The sequence below is a fragment of the Stegodyphus dumicola genome, chromosome X1, assembly GCF_044657685.1.
Source record: "Stegodyphus dumicola isolate Sdum_Otavi_A_Nest chromosome X1, ASM4465768v1".
Taxonomy (NCBI): domain Eukaryota; kingdom Metazoa; phylum Arthropoda; class Arachnida; order Araneae; family Eresidae; genus Stegodyphus; species Stegodyphus dumicola.
In genome coordinates this window covers 15150978-15172708 of record NC_140780.1, presented here as the reverse complement: position 1 = coordinate 15172708, position 21731 = coordinate 15150978, and the positions used below count along the sequence as shown (strand labels likewise).

At 32.5% G+C, this 21731-nt stretch overlaps 1 protein-coding gene across 1 annotated transcript in view; it reads left to right on the top strand.

Moving 5' to 3' along the window:
• The first annotated feature begins 2365 nt into the window (after nt 1-2365).
• The window catches only part of Rok (Rho associated coiled-coil containing protein kinase), a 165139-nt gene continuing 145773 nt past the window's right edge, over nt 2366-21731 (top strand). Inside the window, exons 1-2 of the mRNA XM_085807766.1 lie at nt 2366-2503; nt 14243-14350. The gene's annotated coding sequence lies outside the window, so the exon portion shown is untranslated. The remainder of the gene's footprint in view (nt 2504-14242; nt 14351-21731) is intronic.

Sequence of the window (21731 nt, the reverse complement as noted above, 5' to 3'; positions counted from 1 at the left end):
TCTGTGTCGTTATAAGATGTAGCCGCGGGGGGTAAAACCGCAGAGTCAGTTTTGCGTGAATGATTCAATTAAGGTTGTGAATCTTATGTGGGAAGGATATCACAAGGATAACGATGTTTTTCTCTGGGACGCGGGGAGTGTCTGAGGGTGCTAATAAGGCTATTACTGGGTTTGTACTGAATAAAAGAAGTTGACCGCTAATCGTTTTAATATACTCTTGAATAAGTTCGATTCGAAGGTCTCTGTGAATATAGATGTTGGGAATATACCAAGGAGCATTGATAATTTCTCGTAGAATTTTATTTTGTAGAATTTGTAATTGTTTAATATTGGTTTTAGCTGCATGTCCCCAGATCGGTGCTGTATAAAGAAGAGCTGGGCGCAGTATGGAGCGATATAGAATTAATTTGTTTGTAGTAGATAAGTTGCTTTTTCTACCAAGAAGAGGTCGCATAGTAGCTGTGGTGATTTTAAATTTTTGTACTACGAACCGGAAATGGGTTCTGAAGGTAAGTTTTTGGTCAAGGGTGACTCCAAGGTAATTGGTTTCATTAATCCAGTCTATTTCTTCGTCAAATACTTCAGGGGGTGGAGGATAGTATTTCATGTTTCCTTTACGGAAAATTATTGCCTTAGTTTTATCTGTGTTAATTTTAAACCTCCAAAGGGTAAGCCATTTTTCCAGTTTGTGAGATAGCTTTGGAGTTGGTTTCTTACGGCGATAACTGTGCAGGCTTTAGTAAGTATGGCGGTGTCATCGGCAAAGAGTGCAAGATGAACAGAAGGGTCTTTAGGGATGTCTTGTGTATAAATATTAAAAAGGTACGGCGAAAGTGCCGACCCCTGTGGGACACCAGCATTGATTACTCTGGTGGTAGAGTAAGCAGTACCGATTTTGATTATGAATGTTCTGTTGCTGAGAAAAGAGGCTATTAAGCGAATAAAATGATCTGGAAAATTGAGAGTGATTAGTTTGTAAATAAGGTTTCCAGCAGTCAAATACGAATGTATTTTTTGCAATAACTTTGTGAATGTTTCATAACACTTATTAGATTACACTGGACTGAGCTATTGCAAATCACACAAAGGCTATCTTTAAAAGGCCATGTACAAAGAGGTTCATTTATAGGAGCCTTTTCTCAGATAATCTGGCCCATAATCATGTCATGCATAGGAAAACCATGAAAAATGCCATGTTGCCAGCCTATTTCTGAGGGTCTGAATCAACACGTCTAAATCCAGCAATAGCATTAAAAAAAGCCTGAGGTAGAAGATAAACTATCTTAGAGTAAAAAAAAATTCATTATACACATTATACAGGTTATTTTCATCAAAATATTTCATTTTATGTACAGTATTCGCTTTTGATTTACCGTTTCCTTTGTAATTTGAAATTTTAATATTGCATTTAGTTTTACGAGACAGAACAATACTTATATTTATATTTATTAATTTAAATCGTTAACTTTAAAATTTATCTTTATATGGCAGTCTAATACATATGTACTGAAATACAGAGCGGATTATTAATTTATTTATCATCTTCATAGGATTCTTTGTGCAATTTGAATAAAATAATTTTTTATAAGTGCTTCAGCGTATTTATTTTATATTTTATTATGTAATTGAGGAAAAATTCAAACAAATTCTTTCTGCATACATATTGCTAAATATTACCAAATTACCACATTTTATTGCAAAAATTAATGATTTAGACGAAATTAATGTTGGATAAACGAGCACTTTAATTTAAATGATACATTTAATCTAAAGCTTTGTTACATACTTACTGTGCTTTCTTTATTGTGTTGCTTATATTTACGAATCCATTTGAAGCACTTGAAATGAAAAGGAAGTTTCCCCTCATGCACATTAGGATGACAACCTGTAAAACGAGTACAAGAAATTAAACAAACATTGTCTATGCTCCTTTGAAAGACACATGATTCTTCATAACCGATGACAAGGCTCGTTACAAATAACTCTGTATCATGTGCCAGGTTCCATAAATCACCAATGTAGAAAACAGAATGTGCTAACCATAGCTCAGACTGTGATTCCTTGATACATGAGTTAACCGACTTCGCCAAGCCAGAAAGTGCTTCGTGACCCTTACTGCCGTATCGAAAGGCCCGGGTTCGAATCCCGGAGAAGTCATGGATGTAAATTGGCTTCTAAAAAGTCCAAGTATTGCAATAATAACTGTTTTGTATGTGCCACATAATGACATCATATTGCGTAAGGCTTAATATTGCCGGAGGTTTTCCTTCTGACTCAAGTTGTCTCGTTTTCTAACGCAGTTTTGGAATTGCACAGAGAAATACTGAAATTATTTACTCCATTTATGTACTGAATATGGCAGCGAAGATGGAATCGTAGGAATTTAGTGGGAAATAATTTTCTGTTTGGGTTTTGGGATTTAAATGTAATATGTTGTGTACATTTTTATTTTATTTATTAGATCCATATTGAAAAAAATTATCAGTATCACTCATGGAAAAAGGTAAGGCATGCATGCTGGCAAATTATTGTAGTGAAAATTTCTGTTACCGGTGAGATTCACACACACTCGTCTTGAATCACAAGTGTTCAAGTTTTGATCTGCCCATTTCTTCTTCCTTATTTTTTCTTTTCTTTTTTTATTTTTGATAGAGGCTATCTTTTGCAATAAATTGTGGTTACAATCTCGAATTTCCAGCATATTTGACAGCTTATGTTTTGAGTGGAAAATAAATGATGCTTTTGAACTTTCACATCTGTATTGTTTTTGACTTGTGAAAGCACGTGTTTCAAGTATTATTAAATTCACCCAGAGCGGTCAATAAAAATTTCGATTTCAATCAAAAGTTTTGTTTTGGTTAGAAGTTTCCGCCTATTATTCACTGTTGCACGGTAATATCAGTCGCGTAGTTGACGGCACTCTGTTCAATTTTATCAGTTTTGCATGGTTACATTCAGGTTGATTGGTTCCCTTGTTAAAACGGAATATATGTTACGTGTTTATAATTGGTTTATGTATAATTTAAAGCCGAATAGTTTTACTTGTGATCAGAATTAAATATGCTCTTTTATCTTTATGAAGTAATTAGAAAATTTCAGCCTACAGGGAGTGCTTAATGCCGAATTTGTGCAATTCTCTAATGTTTTTTTAAATGAAAATACCGAGTTTGTGCAGTTCTTAAAAATGCGCCAAGCAGTGGATGATTGTACAAATCGATGTATTTTCACTTAAAAAGTCAAATTAAGAAGTGCCAATCATAATGTGCCAAATAAGTGGGCGATTCTGCATTTCATGCCAGTGGGTGATTCTGAGCTTCCCCCCCCCCCCAAGAAAGGTACTTTATGCTTTTCTAGAGTTTTCCTTGAGGAAGAAATCTGTTTAAAAGGGTAGGTGCTTCAAGTCTTTCTAAAGAAAAGTGGTTTGTATTTACTTTATGAAGAAAATCCCAATGCAATGAACTCATTCAGTTGCTATGTTGGATCATATATATATATATATGTTGGATCATACTCACTGCAAAACCTTTTAAAGCTGTTAAAGTTCTACACAGGTTACTGATCAGAATTTGCGAAACAGTTATTTTATTCTGAAATCTCCTCTCTCTATATGAACGCAATCCATTTCATTGTTTTCCCCCTCAAGTTACTGAGGCCTGCGGTCTGTGCTTGAAAAATCATTCAGTAATAAATTGAGCTAAATTTATTAAAAATATTTGTACCTGCAATCCTATACATAATTATCTCAAAAGTTAATAGCATAAATATGAATATAAATGAATGTTTCTTGTGTTTGCTAGAAGGCTATTTACTATTTTGGAAATTGTGTTTACAAGTCCTCGTAGATGACTGTTATCAAGTGGTTGTATAGACAGTGAGTTTCTATAAGCCTTATGGTCATTTATATACTGAAATGCTACTTATCTGATAATCATAATTTTAATGTACTGTTTATCTAAAAATCTGTACATGAATGCAAGCATAACATGTTTTACTTCATCAGTTGGTTAAAGATGATTTTAGATTTTAAACTTTTCTTTATAGGCGATTTTGAACTTTATATATATATTTCTCTTTGTATATATTTATTTACTGATAGATCTATTGCAGTTCAAATGTGAGTACTGGAATCTGAAGGTAATCATATTTTTAACACATTCGCTGCCAGTAAAAATGATATTTCCATCCTCAGAAGCTAGATTACAAAATAGTGTTTTAAATGTTCCTTATATTTTTTAAATGATCCTTGGTTAAATTGTTACTTTTATTTTAGAAGTAACACCAGAAAAATGAAGAAAACATTTTCATGTTTAATGTGAATTTTTTTTTTTTCCCACCGCTTTAGAGCATCAGCAACACATCACGTTCAATCTGTTACTCTTGTGCCACTGACATTGTAGGGTATCTAATCAGTATTCTAAGAAATTATTGACATATATTGCATAAAGCTGCGTAAAAGAACTAAAATGTATAATTAGACATTAAGATTTCACATTTATAGAAAAATATAGAAAATCTTTTCAAATAACAAGCACAAGATACAGATATTGGCAAGTGTTGAAGCAAAATAAAAATTATAAAAAAGACATACACTGAGATGTTGAATGCTCATCTCTAAAGATTATAATATATAATATATAATCGATGTAGTAGGGAAGAATAAATTATAATCATTTTGCAAATGGAATGTCATTTTTGTAGAAAACAGTATTGCATTACTACATTATCACTTATGGTATGTTTTATAGCAGTTCAAGAAATATCCTGGTTTTTCTGGGCAGTCACTGTCAGTAATTGTTGAGGAGCATTGTTGTTTTCCGTCTCAGAATCTGACGTTTCTGTGATGTCCATTGCAATATCATTATCTCCTTCCTATTATCTCGAAGAATCTCAATTGTAGTCTTTGCTGTCGTGATAAAAAAGGTCAATCTTTTCTAACTGTAATATTTTGGCGTCAGTCAATTTTTTATTTATTTTCCTATTTGTTGGGCTGTGAAAGGCCTGCCATACTTGTACCATCTGCCATTTTTAAAAAATGCAAGTAAAATAACTCAAATGCAAAATTTGGAAAACCATGCATGTAAAAAACAGTAATGCTTCTCTGATGTGCATAAACAACCTTTCATTCAGCTTTTCTTGTCACACTGAAAATAAAGCGTGTAACTTATGATAGTCGACCAATGTCGCAGGGCATACGAAGTGGAGTTATTGGCAGTGAATGTGCTAACACAGTAGAATACATATAGTAGTATTTGGTACTTTTTTGTTATCGGGACCGGTTTTAGAAATGTATGTATGCGTGTGTGTATGGATGTATGTATGTATGTGTTCATGTATATACGTTCGTATACATTGCATGTAGATAAGCATTTCATGTATATAAGTGCATGTGTATGTATGCACATGTGTTTGTGCATATATATATATTGTTGCGTTTTTTTTTTTTACTTCTGACACCAGTTGTTACGTTATTTTCTTCCTTCACATTCGTACGGGGTTTGTAGATTTGGAGTGAGTAACGACGACACTTGATGAAGTATCGAAACACACTTTATTTAGCCAATACTGATCAGGACAGCTCCAGAGTCACGTTTTTACAATTGTCGATGAACTACTATAAACACGCTGACACGATCAGCAGCACAGCCTTCACACTGTCAGGCAATAATGGTGGAGACAGTTTCACCGCAATGCTCCCGACTCTGCTCGGTCGTTCTCGGAACTTCACGTACTCTCAAGACTCTCCATGCTACAACTCGCGATGCACTCGGCGACACACGAGCACAGCTCCCGACTCTTTGGTTCAGTCGTTCCTGGAGCTCAACACGCTCTCTCGACGATGCACTAACCGTGATATACTACGAGACTCTTGCGGTGCACTCGACGACCCAGTCGGCACTCGCTGCCCGGCTGTCAACTTGATCCACTCCGCAGGGACTGACTCGCTAGACGAGACACACACACACACACTGACTGACTGCGGACCAGCAGGGTTTCTATAGCTTTCGGCTTGTGTTCGAGAACATTCTGGGCTAAACCGCTAAGAATTCGTTCCAGAAGGTTCTCCATCTGTCTATGGTATATCACGTTTATGGTGTATCACCAATTTTGTCGCCAAATGTGCGATTTCTCGCCAAATGTGGCAACCCTGCCTTCCCTTGCCATTTTATGTGAACTCTAAAACTGCTTTGCTGGGAAGCTATCTCACCGTACATTTCGTAACAATATATATATCCCCATACATACATACAAGGTGTGTTCGAAAAGTTCGGTGATTGGTCTCATAATTAAAAAACCGTGCCGGTTAGGATCTTGCACTCGCGCAGACGCAGTGAGAGAAATGTCATCTAGAGTCATTTTACGACAGATAAGAGGAAGCGCATGCTATGAGCAGTTTAACACGGTCAGTGTGAGAAAGATTGTCAGTGTGACATGGAGCAATGCATAAACATAAAGTTTTGCTTCAGGTTAGGCAAAACGGCAACAGAGACACATGGCATGTTAGTGAAAGTTTACGGTCAGGAAGCAGTGAGTAAAAAGTGTGTTTATAAGTGGTTTAAACGTTTTACAGACGGAAACCAGGTTCCAGTTTTGGATGACTCTCCATATTCTCCAGATCTGGCTCCCGCGGAATTCTTCCTGTTTCCTCAAAGGAGTTCTGAAAGGCCAACACTTTTCCGACATTACTGAGATCCAACAACGTGTGGCAACGGTGCTTCGAGCCGTACCGAAAGAAGCGTTTGCAGACAGTTTCCAACAATTATACACCCGATGTCAAAAGTCTATTATTGTTAATGGCAAATACTTTGAAGGCCAGTAAAGCTATTTTGCTTTTTTCTCTTTTTTCCTTTTTTTATGGTAAAATTCACCGAACTTTTCAAACACACCTTGTATATCCGTAGATACATACATTTCTGAATCCGGTTCCCAAAACAGAAGAGTATTTAATATTTAGCTTTGGATAAAAAAACAAGACAAATTACTGGTTAGTTTGAGATTTCTCAGATATGGTTTTATATGTGTATTGATGAGTACTGTAATGACTCAAGCTTATTCCAGGCTGTGAGTAAAAAATTTAGTAGAACTGTTGCTCTGTGAAGCTGTGAAAGAATATTTTGGTGTGATACATCAAATACCTATTTTGGTGTGATACATCATATACCCTACTTTGGTGTGATACATCAAATAATAATAATAATGTGCATTCTTTTCACATGAAGATTTTGAAATGTGTTTATCTAAAATTAACTTTAAGTAATTTTGCCAAATAAATAAGCATGCAATGAATTCAGAGTAGTATGTAATAAAATAGGAATAATTTTGTGTAAAATTAAATAAAAAATAATTTTAAAACCAACTCGGTCATGAAACATCTCTAAAGTATAGCAACTTTTGAAGTATAAGTTTTCACAATTTCTCTGAGCAGTGTATTATACTGGAGATTATAACCATATTTTGAACTTGAAAAAATTATGAAAGTAATCTTTCCTTTGATATTTTATAACTAGTCCCTTACATTGTTTATTTTAGTATTTAAAGAATAATTAAAAAAAAATTACCTCATCTATTTGGATATCCCAGTAATCGAAATTAGCAAATATAAGAGGATTCTGTGTATTAAATTATTTGTCCAGGTAACATTTATTTTGGGTATATCAATTTTTTTTAAACAAAAAATTATGTTGTATTTTTGCATTATCTATTTGTGTTTTTATATCTATAAACTTTCATTGATTTAATTTTAAGATTTCAGTTGACATACTCTATACCGAAGCATTCAAATTAGAAAAATTCTGTGATTAAGTGTTTCCATGACAAGGAAGGTTGTTTCTGAAAAGATAAAAATTCATTAAAATTATATATTAGCAATTGTATTCATATTATATATTAACTATGATTCTCTTATATTAAATAACTATATGAAACTACATTTATATGTGCCCTCAGGTCGGCAAACATTTTTGGCGAGAAACTCCACTGTGCCATATTACTATTTAAATTTTTTGTCTATATTTCGAACTTTAAGCCTAAAATGTCTCAAAAAACGCGTATGCAAAAAACGCGTATGTACAGTTTTGGCGTATGCAAAAACCACATTTTGAACACACAATTTAAGCTAAAAATCCGAAACAAAAACACAAAATTTTGATAGCAAAAACGTAAAGTTTCTAACCAAAAATACAGTCAAAAGTCGTTAATCCGGACTCATCAGGACTTCGGCGATTCCGGATTATCGATTTTTCCGGATTATAGATCATCAGTTTAATTCTCGTAAGATGGCATGCAGAAATTCTAAAATTAAAAATATGAAACCGTAATTTGTGAAATAAAGAACAATTATGATCTAAAGGGTATCAAAATTTACAAAAAAAAAAAAAAAAAAAAAAAAAAAAGCTTAATATTTATTTGTTTACTTTATTAAACATTTCTTTCAATGTAAGTTGTTTAAGTTGCTTCGTTTTATGTGATAATACTTTCTCTTTAATTCTATAAACAGACATAATTTCTTGTTCAGTTACAAAGTTCCGCTGTTCAAGTCCCGTTAATTGCTGTGCCGAGAATACTGACTAACTTGTCAATCGAAATTTTTTCGTTTTCACTAACCTCTCTGTCACATTCTTCATGTCTTTATCCAATTTTGCAGTAATTCCACTTTTTGTTTGTTGGACATCGAAACATACTTTCGTTTTGTAGATCCTTTGGGAGCTCCGGCATCGGAAATTCTATTTGACATAATCGAAAGTTCAAGTTTACTTTTATAAAATTGCTCTTACAGTCTGAAAAAAGTAATAATCCGCATCCAGTTCAAAGATTAAGGAACAACGCAATCATTAACATTAACTGAAATAGATAATTAGATAATTTTAGCTTACACCGTCCGTTATACATTAAACGCGCAGGCGAAAACGTATTCTGCACTTGTGCGCAGTAGTCAAGGTCTTACGCGCAGAAAGGTTTTAGCTTTGAGGTCTGGATTATAGATCATTCCGGATTATGGGTGTCCGAATTAACGACTTTTGACTGTATTTGATAAGAATCCATGTACACAGCAATATGTTTTAACTTAAAAAAAATCTACAAATTGTACAATCTAGGCAGCGAAATAATCTACGAACTACGCACACCTCACTTTAATAAATTAACATAACAACAATAAATTTCAAAGAATACCATGTACACAGCATTCTGTTTAAACTTAAAAAAAATCTACGAATTGCACAATCTAGGCATTGCGCACAAATCGACAAAATAAATTACAAACAATTCAAATAACAACAGAAATTCATAGTAAAAAAACAATGAATGTAACATTCTGCAAAATAAAAACGATAAAATGAAATGCACTTGCCATAATACATACGTGAATAAAATTTCACCAGTCACACGTCTGTCAACAAAAGTGCCATGATTTTGCTATATCACATGTCTTTCTGTGATTCAAAATTTCGAAAGTATCGATAAAAACTTCCTCCAAAGTTAACTTACTACACGAAAACCACAATCCAAATCTTAAACTCTGCTGACAGCCACATAATTTACCAGCAAGCATTTGACTGCAAATCCACACTAGAACTATCAGAAACGCCCTTCTTTGTCTGAGTTCTCATAGCAGCTCCGCATTTCGGACTCCATTTTAAAAGTCCCACAGAAATTCCAAAAATACACTTCGATCCTCATAAACACACCCGTGAACAAAAGACTTGTTAACAACTCCAACATCGTACCTTTTAATACTAAATTTACTTTCCACACAATCTAAAATATGTGACTGAAATCTAAGTTTCAACGTCAAAAGGTTTGCCATACAAACAGCATCGTCCACCAAACCATCCCACATCATGGAATCACACCAAAAATCAGCACAGAACACATATCGCCACATTTGGTATCTTAGGGTGCATATAAGAGTAGAGCCAATTATATAATTAATCCTCTCGTATTTTTATACATGTCTGCCCCGTGAAAAATTTATCATGCTAATAAATTTGTTTCACTCTTTTTAGAATTCATTTGAAAATTATTTGTGAACCAATATTAGATCAATTTGACATTATAAACACAATCATATGACCTGAATTTTCAGGCTCCTGCTTCTACCTCAAAATGATTGCATGCACTGGCGTAGCTAGGATTTCAGCGCCCAGGGACAACTGAAGAATTTGCTCCCCTTTCTGTATGCTAAGAATGGAAAACATTTCATTAAAAAATTTTGTTGCATCAATTGGGCACCGCCTTGATGCTGTGCCCTGGGACAGATGTCCCCCCTTGTCCCAACCTAGCTACGCCACTGATTGCATGTAACTTTCAGGCTGTCCTTTCTGTAACAAGTATATGAGGACTATTGACAGTAGCTTGAAATTGTGTTTATATTGGGTCATATAAAAAGTCTCCATGCTTTTTTGCCACTAGATGGTGTTGATGCCTGTATATTCGGCAACACTCACCCGATTCTCTCAAACGAACATGTGCTTAAAAGGCGATATTCATCTTCCATTGTTGGTCAAGATATTTTTTTCATTCGTTGCTCATGTAAAAAGTTATATGATTTTGAAAATGAGTGAAATATCTGAAGAAATATGGCATGTGATGCTTTTTTACTGTAAAAAAGGTAAAAACGCTGCAAATACATGCTGAAATGTTTGTGAAGGGTATGGTGAGAATGCTGTGAGTAAACGAAGGACCCAGGAGTGGTTTGCTCGATTCCGTTCTGGAAATTTCGATGTCAAAGATGCACTTCACTCTGTTCGGCCAGTCACTGTAAAAGTTGATGAAATTTTGCAACTGGCGGAGCAAGACTGCCAGGAGTTGTTGCACCTAGGAAGTGCAACATAAAAGTACGATAGAGGAAGTACGACTGTTCCCTATGTACATACATCGTTCAGAAGTACGACATATGTACATAGAGGAATTATGACATAAAAATATGCAACAAGTGCATTTGAGTTGTGTTGCAAGTGCAAGTGTTGCAATTTTTTTCAAAGGAGAATAAAATTCAAACAGTTTGTTTTTAGAAATACTTTTCAAAATGGGATAAATCGAGTGCAGAGCGTCACCTAAAACAAATGAATTTGAATAATTTTATCAAATATTCTTGAATGAGGAATTGCAAGAAGATTTTTTTTTTTTTTTTTTAAATGTAATGAAATCGGAGAGTTTTGATCACTACTGTGGGAGAGGCTGTCAAATTACCCTGTGTTGAGTGGCGGCAGGTAGCATATCTGACTCCTTTATTATGATTGGGTAAGGTTGCGTGGGTGCGTACTCCTACTTCATTTTAACTGAAAACATATTTATTACAATTACAAGAAGCTCTTTACACACACATATATATAATTTATAGATAGGTATTAAAAATGAATTATAGTCCTTGTAGTGTGAGGAGTCTACTAACGAAAGTTCCCTTTAGTCGAGAGCTCAAGAGCATTGTAGGTGTCTTTAGTCGAGAGTTCAGGAGTGTTCTGCTGATGTTACTCCGATGGCGAAAATCTTCAGACTGAACTAGCCACGCCTCCCTAATTTTACTTTTACATTCTCTGATTTATTATATGTGGAATAGTATCGGTAAAAATCAGATCATTGGTTCATCACCCCTCCTAAAATCGAGTGGCTTTGATGACAGACACGGTGCAGAACGTTAAAAATCTCCTGACACAGTCATGAAGTTATGTTTCTGCGATGTCAAAAACATGTCGTGTGACACATCGTAAAGGCTGGGAGCAGTGAATTGCAGGGACTGCACACATGATTTACTTATCTTTGTGTGGTCTGCCGCAAAGTAAAGAAATTTACGAGCATTTAAATTTTTAATACATTTAGACTAAAACTGAATATAAAATTAACTGTGACTATTCAGTTCTTCGATTATTAAAAATTTTAATGTAATAACATCATAAAATATTTTTTACTGGCTTTCCAGCCTCCCTCTATACAAGGCATAAAACATGCTTTTCTTCTTGATTTAGTGGTTTGATATATTGCAAATTAACTATTGATTTATCTAATCTCTCTCTCTCTCTATATATATATATGTATTATTATATTAGGCATGTGTCGTGTAACTTAATATTTACCTATAATATTTGTGTTACAGATTGGACATACACACATATTATGTATCTCATCGTTATATTATGCTTTTTGATAAAATCAACATGTTGTCGAGTTACAATGAATTTATTTATATACAATGTGCATTGAGATGTAATAGAAACAAAGAAAAAAAAATCTTAACAAAATTTTTAGCAATATTGTTTCTCCAAAGCATTTATGCAGGTGTGTATTCTTTTCATTAACGATGAAAAATAAACAAACAATTTTTAGAGCAGATGCTTTATTATACATCTTTAAAGTCTAAATAATAGAAATGTAAACTCTTATTTCTAATTAAGTGTTGAAAAAGGTATTTCCTTTTTAAAGAAAGCACCTGATATTTTACCAATGCAGGTTGGCTACAACAGTAGATATGCCTTGAGGGGTTACTGAACTAAAAGCATGGGGGACCATTACCTTTGTGCAAGGACAAAAAAACATTCACCATCTATAACTAATCCTCCACAGTTCTTTCATTTTGTTAATGACGACAAGAATGGAGCTGCATTAAATTCTAAATTTATTGCTTCTTCTAAAGACGCTTATTTATAGCTGTCAATTTGCCCTCTCTTAGTAATTTAAGCTGCCTTTGCTTTAAATTCATAAACATCCTTTCATCAGGAATAATAGTACATATAAACGCAGTATTATTATTTAAATTCAGACCTGCTGTGTTTAAAAAAATCATCTATGTTAAATGGAGTTTTGTTCTTTTCATTTATATTATTACTTAAAGAAGTACAACATCAGTTTTGAATTATTAAGGAATTATTTTAGCAACATACATGTATTAATTTAAGCATTGTGAAAAATTATCTTATTTTTCACAGGAATTGTTAAAAGCAGTTTTGTATCTGTACACGTATTTACATACATACATACGAATATAGATGTACAAACTAAACACTTGTGTGTGTGTGTGTGCATATATATATATATATATATATATATATTTATACATACACACATGCATCATATAATACATATAATAATACAGTACAAAGTCCATAATTCGGGCGTCCATTATCCGGAATGATCTATAATCCGGACCTCAAAGCCACAAACTTACGCAAGCGTTTACACGTTTAATGCATGCATGTGCGTAAAGCCAGTAAAGCATTTACATGTGCGCGCTTCAGATAGTGAAGAAAGTGACGGAGAGGTTATTGAAAATGAAAAAATGTCGATTGACCAGTTAGTCGGTATTCTCGACTCAGCAATTACAGGACTTGAAAAGTGGAACTTTGTAACTGAACAAGAAATTATGTCTGTTTATAGAATTAAAGAGAAAGCATTAGCACAATTTAATGTCAACATCAGTTCCAACCAACCAAGTCGTTTAAGGACCAAAACTAAAAATGAATAATGGAACAAATTTTAAAATAATTTTTAAAGATTGTAAAGGATTTTTTTAGATTGCGTATGAATGACAAGGACGAAGGATGATGTCGGAGCAAATGGGAAGAGAGTGAGGTAAGCTGATTCCCCTTAATGAGTCAGTATTGTTTCGCTTATTAATATTTCTGTAATATGTCTAAAATTTTCATTTCAATTGAATTCCATTTTATTTGCAATTGAATTTGCCTTTCCACAGCTATAAGCTAGTGCTTGATAGACAGTTTTTCTTTTTGCTTCCATTCTTCACATCATATTTCCCTTTACAATCTTTAAAAAATATTTCTATTATTCGTTTTCAGTTCTGGCACTTAGTTGTGACTTAGTTGATTTCAAAACAGTTGCTATTTCAAAACAGTGATGTTTCGAAACAATTGTTGTTAATTAGAAGTTTTCAGAGTTTGTCATTCAGCCTTAATTCTAGAAGACTTATTTCTTATATTTATAACATTTATATTACATTATCCTACAATATAAAAGATCTGGCATCATATTCTGATGTAAAAGTATATCTAATTGTATTCAGAGGATTTTTTTCGGGAAGGGGGTATTCAGCACTTGATTTAAATGCCTTCTTATGTTAAAGTGGGAATAATGTTCATTATTTCTATTGAGCTATATTTTATTTGCAAATAAATTCACTGACACTCTATTTATTATCTTTAGTGGTTGTCATTTTGTGTATGCATCTCATATATGATAATGTTATTTATACATGTTTCCAGTACTTTTAAAATGTTAATAAATTTTTATTTTTTAGGAACTGATTACAAGAGATGTTACTGAAAGAGAACATTTAAAGTATTTTCTAAACTATTTCAGTAAATGTAAGTGCCTGCATGCATATGAAGGAATATTATTTTTCTTGGTAAGTGAAATTTTAAAAGTAATATTTTCTAGTATTAAGTAGGCGTGTTAAATAGGTTTGTTGAGACTATGTTTTTAAAATTAATCCCTATTGTAACTTATCTTTTTTCTGTTTTTTAAAGAATGCTTGTTCTAATTTTATATTTGTATATAAAGAATAATTCAGTGTGTAATTGGCGTGTCTTTATGAAAACCTGATGTGTGCATCAAGAGTTTTGAATGTGAGAATACAGTCAAAAGTCGTTAATTCGGACACCCATAATCCGGAATGATATATAATCCGGACCTCAAAGCTACAAACTTTTTGCGCATGCGTCGCTTTGACGCATACCTAAACATTCATCACTTATTAGATTTAAATAGTTTATGCATGCAAGGATTTCACATTAGAGGAAAAATAGCATTTTTTTGAAGGAATAAATATTGTTAGTTGCAAATACTTAATCTGCTATGCCAAAGTACTTATGTTATCTGCCCTAGAAGAGATGCCTCAACTATACTTCATCTGGTGGAGTCTTGCTTATATTAATGATTAAATTCTGAAAATTCTAACCTGCCCATTCCAGAAACTGAACCCATAAGGATATACCAGTACTTAGAAATCTCCTCTATTCTGCTCCTCAGAAACCTTGTGAATTGACGCATGCGCGTAAGACCTTTACGGCTGCGAATATGCGTGTGCGCATGTGCAAAATACGTTTACGAATGCGCGTTTAATGTATAACGGACGGTATAAGCTAAGCTAAAATTATCTAATTCAGTTAATGTTGCAGATTGCGTTGTTCCTTAATCTTCGAATTGGATTCGGCTTATTTTTTGCAGACTGTTAGAGCAATTTTATAAAAGTAAGCTTGAACTTTCGATTATGTCAATTAGTCTATTAAACAAAAAGTGGAATTGCTGCAAAAAATGGATAAAGGCATATCTTTTGTTTATCTAAACTTTAACGTTTGTTTATCTAAACTTTGTTTATCATTAACGCCGCGACAAGCAATGAATTGGAAATTGATCTGTCAGCACTATCCTTATCTTCAGTGCAGATGTTTTTATTTTATTTGGCTTATAATTCCTTACTAAATGTAGTATTTCATCTCGACGTACTCCGTCTTTGATATGATTTAAATCGAATTCCTCGTCATTATAATTCGCTTCCGATAGCGAAGAAAGTAACAGAGGTTATTGAAAACGAAAAAATTTCGATTGACAAATTAGTCGGTATTCTCGACACAGCAATTATAGGACTTGAACAGCGGAACTTTGTAACTGAACAAGAAATTATGTCTGTTTATAGAATTAAAGAGAATGTATTATCACATAAAAAACGAAGCAACTTAAACAGCTTACATTGAAAGAAATGTTTAATAAAGTAAACAAATAAATATTAAGCTTTTTTTTTTTTTGTAAATTTTCGTATTTTTTAGATCATAATTGTTCTTTATTTCATAAATTACGGTTTTGTATTTTTAATTTTATAATTTCTGCATGCTATCTCACCAGATTTAAACTGATGATCTATAATCCGGAAAAATCGCTAATCCGGAATCGCCGAAGTCCCGACGAGTCCGGATTAACGACTTTTGACTGTAGTTATATATTTAATAATATTTAATTTTTTAAAAAACTTTGTTTCAGTTTTTGGGCTTAAAGTTGATCTTTAAAACAATTTGTTTTGGTATGACAGTTGTAAAAAATAAAATTGAAGTCCTGGTCCACTTAAAATGTCATGCATAATTAGTAATTGAAATAATAGATTGCTGGTATTCTAAAGAATGATCTGTTTAAATTGCTTTATTTGTGTTCATCTTGTTTCTTATTATGTAATGAATTAAACAATTCTTTTTGTAAAGAAATTGTGTTAAGAGTGTAAAATTTTATTTAAGAGTAGTGTATGGGGCTGATTTTTCATGTCCTTAATATGATCGGTTATTAATATTTCCGTGTGATTGCATATGTTATTGTAGCGTAAAAGATGTTCTCTGTTGTACCACTCATGTGTATCTGTTCAGTAATTGCAAGATTCTAAATTTCTTCCTGACATATGCATTACCATGAATTTTTTATTTATTCTTGTGTGTAACTTTTATATTAACTCATTTTTTTAACATGATTTTTCTGTATTGCGTGTTCCCTTAAATTTAAATGTCTTGCATGCACTAAACTAAAGCAGTATTTGTTTTCTTCAGTGACTCAGTTTCATCATGAACATGATCATTTAACTTATTTGTAGTATGCGACTCTTAGGAATGGAATAATTGCTGTATATTGTTCATAGTTTTTCTCGCATCCACTGCATATTAAGCTAGTTTCATAATGTAGTTTTAATATTGTGGAATTTACTTTGCTTTTATCTTTAGCTGATCTGAGTTTTGATTTTGTTTAATTAAATTGAATAAAAAATTTAAATAAATGCAATAAAGATGAAGTAAATGAAAATTTCAGTATATGTGATGATACATTTAATCTATATTAATATATTTTTGACATATGAGAACTAAATGAAATGACATGTGGTTATACAAAACTAAAAAAGTCATCTTCTTCAGAACTTGCAAGACCATTGAATTTTGTGATGAATATTAGATGACAAAGAACTTGCAATTACTGCAAAGTAACAGAGCTCAAGAAACATCTAAAGTGATATCTGAAAACTCAGATGTCAGTTTGAGGCTAGGTGTAATATGAAAATGTGTGTACATTTTCACATTACTTTGTGTAAATATGGCAATATTATGTAACCTTATGCAAGTATGGCAATATGCAAATATGTAACCTGGTGCAAATATGGCCAATTACACTTTTTTAAAAATTTTAATGACAGCGTAACCTGCTGTTGATCGTTAAATAACTTAAACATCTACATCAGTAAGAAAAATACTGACACATTTGAAAAATAAAAAAAAGTTGTCACTCATTTCATTTACAGCACAAAGTTTTAATGACTTTGTGTATATAGCACATAGCACCACTGAGCAGGCTTCCGACCTAAGATTATCTAAAAGATTACCAAGCGGAATAGTGCCTGATCAGTGGAAGTCTACTACAAGCTCCGCCACAGTCTCAGTTGGCCAAGGCAGATCAGACTGGCATTAATTTAACATAATCGAGTTACAGAGTCATAATCCAAAAATAATTACATTGTCATCTTTGCTTGAAGCAACTAAAAAAAAAAAAAAAAAACCATTCAGATATTATAAGGTTAATACAGTAGGAAAATAAACAGTTATGAAGAAGAAACAAAGTAAAAATGATCTTGATCTACTGCAAAATTAAGATACAAAATCTTGTGATTAGAAATTTACTTGTACAAAGGTCAAGCTAAATACGGTTACAACTTCAACCTTCAGCATTATATACATTACAACATTATGAATTCAGTTACAAACCAATGATATACTGTATATTTGATACTTAGATTATAAATTCTCACCATTACATAATTTGTACTGTTACATATAAGAAATGCTGTTATAGAAGTCTTTATACGCTATTAGTATGTTGTGCAGTTGCATGAGTAACCAAAAAAAGGGGGGGAAGGTGATGCACAGTTACATAAGTATTATGAAAAATGTTTAACACTGTCAATCACACAAAAGAACCCTCCTACAATTTAAATACAAGTAATATAATACAGAGTATTTCAGATGTAAATGTGGAAGTATGTAATTATGTAGATAAAATGGTGACGCATATAATTCACAGTTACGTAGGCAGTTGCATAGATAATAAACAGTAATATTTTCAGTGAAGATTTCTACTATTAGTACACCAAGAATGAAAAACAATACTTATCAGCATAATAGCTTGCAACCTTAAGACCTGAATGTTGTTATAATAACATGGATTATATAGTTAACATAGATAAGTTGTGTAAGTAGCACACTGTGACATATGCAGTTCACTATTATATAGATATGTACAAGTTTCTGCAGGAACATGGTTTCGTGCAGTAATTTACGAAGGAACTTTGTATTGTGCTATAAATAATAATGTCATTTTCATCAATGTGTGACAACATCAGAAAGGCATATGTGAAATATAACATAAAACTAACACAATGAAGAATTAAATAAAAGTTGGAGAGGGGGATGTACTTATAGGGGTGACAATTTTGCCAACATTTTTAAATCAACCTTGCGAGGTATAAGGTTTCAAGCCGTATTAGTTCATATGTGATTGTAATGATATTCAAAGGTTTGAAAGTAAATAGGTTCTTGCCTGTAAATAGGTACACTGTGCATATTATTACACTTTGGCATGTCTATCCCCCAGAGTTCAAAGGGTTTCTCAAAGGAAGTACATTCCATGGGATAAGTAGAAGTCAATATGGAAAAGTTGAGTAGATCTGTTCAGTTTAAGATTCTATAAGAAATTGATCCGAGTAAATCTTAATTCTTGAAGTTGTCGAATTCTAAAAAATGAAACATTTTCGGAACACCACTGTACAACTTTTTTAATGCTATTGGTTGTCTTACTAAATTGTTGGTCCATTCCTTCCAGAATGTGTCCGCTGGTCTGTTTAAATGAAAGCTGAAGTCAAGGGACAGTTGAAAACATAATGATCAGGACTTCTTGTCGCTCCACACTTGCATTGCTCATTTTTAGAAAGGCCAAATCTGAAGAGATAAGTTAAAAATGGTCCGTGTCCTGTTAAAATGTTGTGAGTGCCGAGAAGCTGGAAAGGAAGTTGTTTGAGACAAATTTATGCATTCTTCTATCTGTGTTAGCAGTATTCCACCTGAGCTGCCACTGTTGAGAAAGCTGCATACTAGTTAATTTCTTGAGATATGAGCCCGGAAGAGGAAGAGAGAATTCAGGCAGATTCGTGCCCCTTGCCGCCTCCTTACCCGTAGCATCAGCAAGTTCATTTCCAAAAATGCCTACATTTGCTGGCACCCAGCAAAGTATTGGTCGAGTTGTGGAGTCAAGATTAAGTAACATTTTCTGTATGTTATGTACCATTGGGCCTCTGCTTCTAAATCCTGCAATTTCTTTAAGCCAGAGAGAGAATCACTGTGGATAAACACAGGACTCGGAAGTCGATGTGTAAGATTAATTGCTTTTAATATTGCGAGTAATTCCGCCTGAAACACAGAATTATTTTCATTTGGTCGTCTTCGCCATCGGCGTTAACCCCAAAACATTTAATTTAACCATAAAAGCAGCATTTGTAATATGCGCATACAAAAATAAAAAAAGTTGTTTTTCTTCCTTCAGTGTGATTCATAATTTGCTCCAACTAAAACCAACCTCTTCAAAGATAGAAGCTCAATCTCGATGGTTCAAAACATATTCCTTTATGAATATTCTTTTTACTGTAACAAGTAGAAATATTGCACCATAATCAAATACTGTCTACAAAATACAGCATCATTTTGTGATTTTTAGCACAAATTGTTAGTAAGATACAAATTGTTAGTAAGATAATCAAATACTGTCTATAAAATACAGCATCATTTTGTGATTTTTAGCACAAATTGTTAGTAAGATAGCCCTTTTTCTTGAAATTTTACTTTTCCTAGTTTTTCTCTTTTTGAGATATGAGTTATTATGCGGTGCTAGTAGCCAAATTTAGCAAAAGCAGCTCGTATAAAAAAACTTTTATTCGGAGTCATATGAAATGTTGATGATTTTCTTTACAAACATAATAGCACTGATAATTATAAAAAAATATAGTGAAAATAAATGAAAATTATATTTCAGAAATAACATTAAAAAAATTTTTTCTCCCACCATATTTTAATATGACATTACTTGCTGTTTCAATGACTTGAGAAATATTGCTTCTGAAAAATAAACAAGATAATAAATGCTATAAAGCTCAGTTTCTGAAACACTTCTTAGAAGAAACAAAAGTGCTACTGTAATTATTAAAAAATGAATTTCATGTGTCTTTTTTTATAATGTAATTGTTTTAGAATATTTAAGCATGTATAAGTTTTCTCTTGAAATTTCACTTTACATAAAATTCACTTTACAATACTTTACACTCTTCTCTTTTCTGAATTTTGTTTAAAAAATTTTCTAACTTTTTGCTCTCAGAGAGTTAGTAGGGATAATTTTTCATTTGGGTTTAAGACCTTGCATCTTGTAAGGTCTAAAGGAAAGAATTATAGATTATTTATTTTGAAGGGAAGATTTAAAGGCTTAAATTTCCAGAAAAATGTGATGAAATGAAAAGTGTTTTCATAGTTATTAATATATAATTGATGTATTTAGTGGGAAATTTGTGATAAATTATCTTTTAAAGAATATTTGGAAGAACAGTGAAAAGAAAATTATTTGAATGTTCTCCTTTACCAGAAATCATTCTCCTAATGTGTTTTATCTCCCCTTAATTTCCTTATCTTTCCACTAAACACATGCATCAAAGCAGTTAAAGAAAGCAAACAAACTGAAAACTGACAGTTAATTAAAAAAATTTATCATATATATGTCAGTGCACCTTACATACCTCAGTGCCTGCCCTAAGTTTCTAAGTTTTGTTGTGCTCAGTGCTTTATTAAATTCTAAAAATTCTGCTACACTGGCTTCAGCCTCAGTTGTGACCTTATATCATTTCATATTTATTTTCAGTACTCATATTATTAAAGAAATAAAATTAGCAGTTTTTTCAATAACTTCTAAGTATAAGTAGTTCTTTAGAATAATGAAAATCTTTAATTAAATTAAAAAATTTTTAAGTGAAAAGGAAGTTTATTGAAAAAGAAATTGGTTTTATAAAGAGAGCGAAAATTATTCTTCAAAGCTGCATTGTTGAAATATTAAGACATTTGGAGTTGAAGCAGATGCTAGTGGGAACATCAATTTGTTTACGGAAACAAAGTATCTGGAAAATTGTGAAGTTGAAAAAAGATGCATAAACATTTTGTTGTTGCTATGAAACATAAATTTTTTTGTAGCTTTTAATGTATAGTTATACTAATATCATTTTAGAATCATTATCATAAATTATAACTGCTCTAAAATGTTCTTAGTGCCTTTTTAATTTATATTTTTTAGAAATAAAAAATTACAATTGTAACCATGTAAATCTATTATGACTAAGAGTATCAAACTACATAATTTAATTATTTGTAACTAACTGCTCTCTCTTAGAAGTTATCTCTACATGTTAAGGTTAGTTATCTCATTTCCTTAATCCTTATTGAATATGCAAAATAAACACAAGAATGTAAAATTTATTTGTTGCAGCTAATGAGACTTAAAATAATGCAGAACAATCTGTCATATCTGGTATTTCAGTGGCTTATTGGAACTTTATATTAAATACTGTTTATTAACTGGGTTACAACTTCAAATCTACATGAAGCTATGGCTCTAAGTGGGTCAGACAAAGTGTAACTAACTTTCAATACCAACATCAAGCATTCATGTCTTCTGAT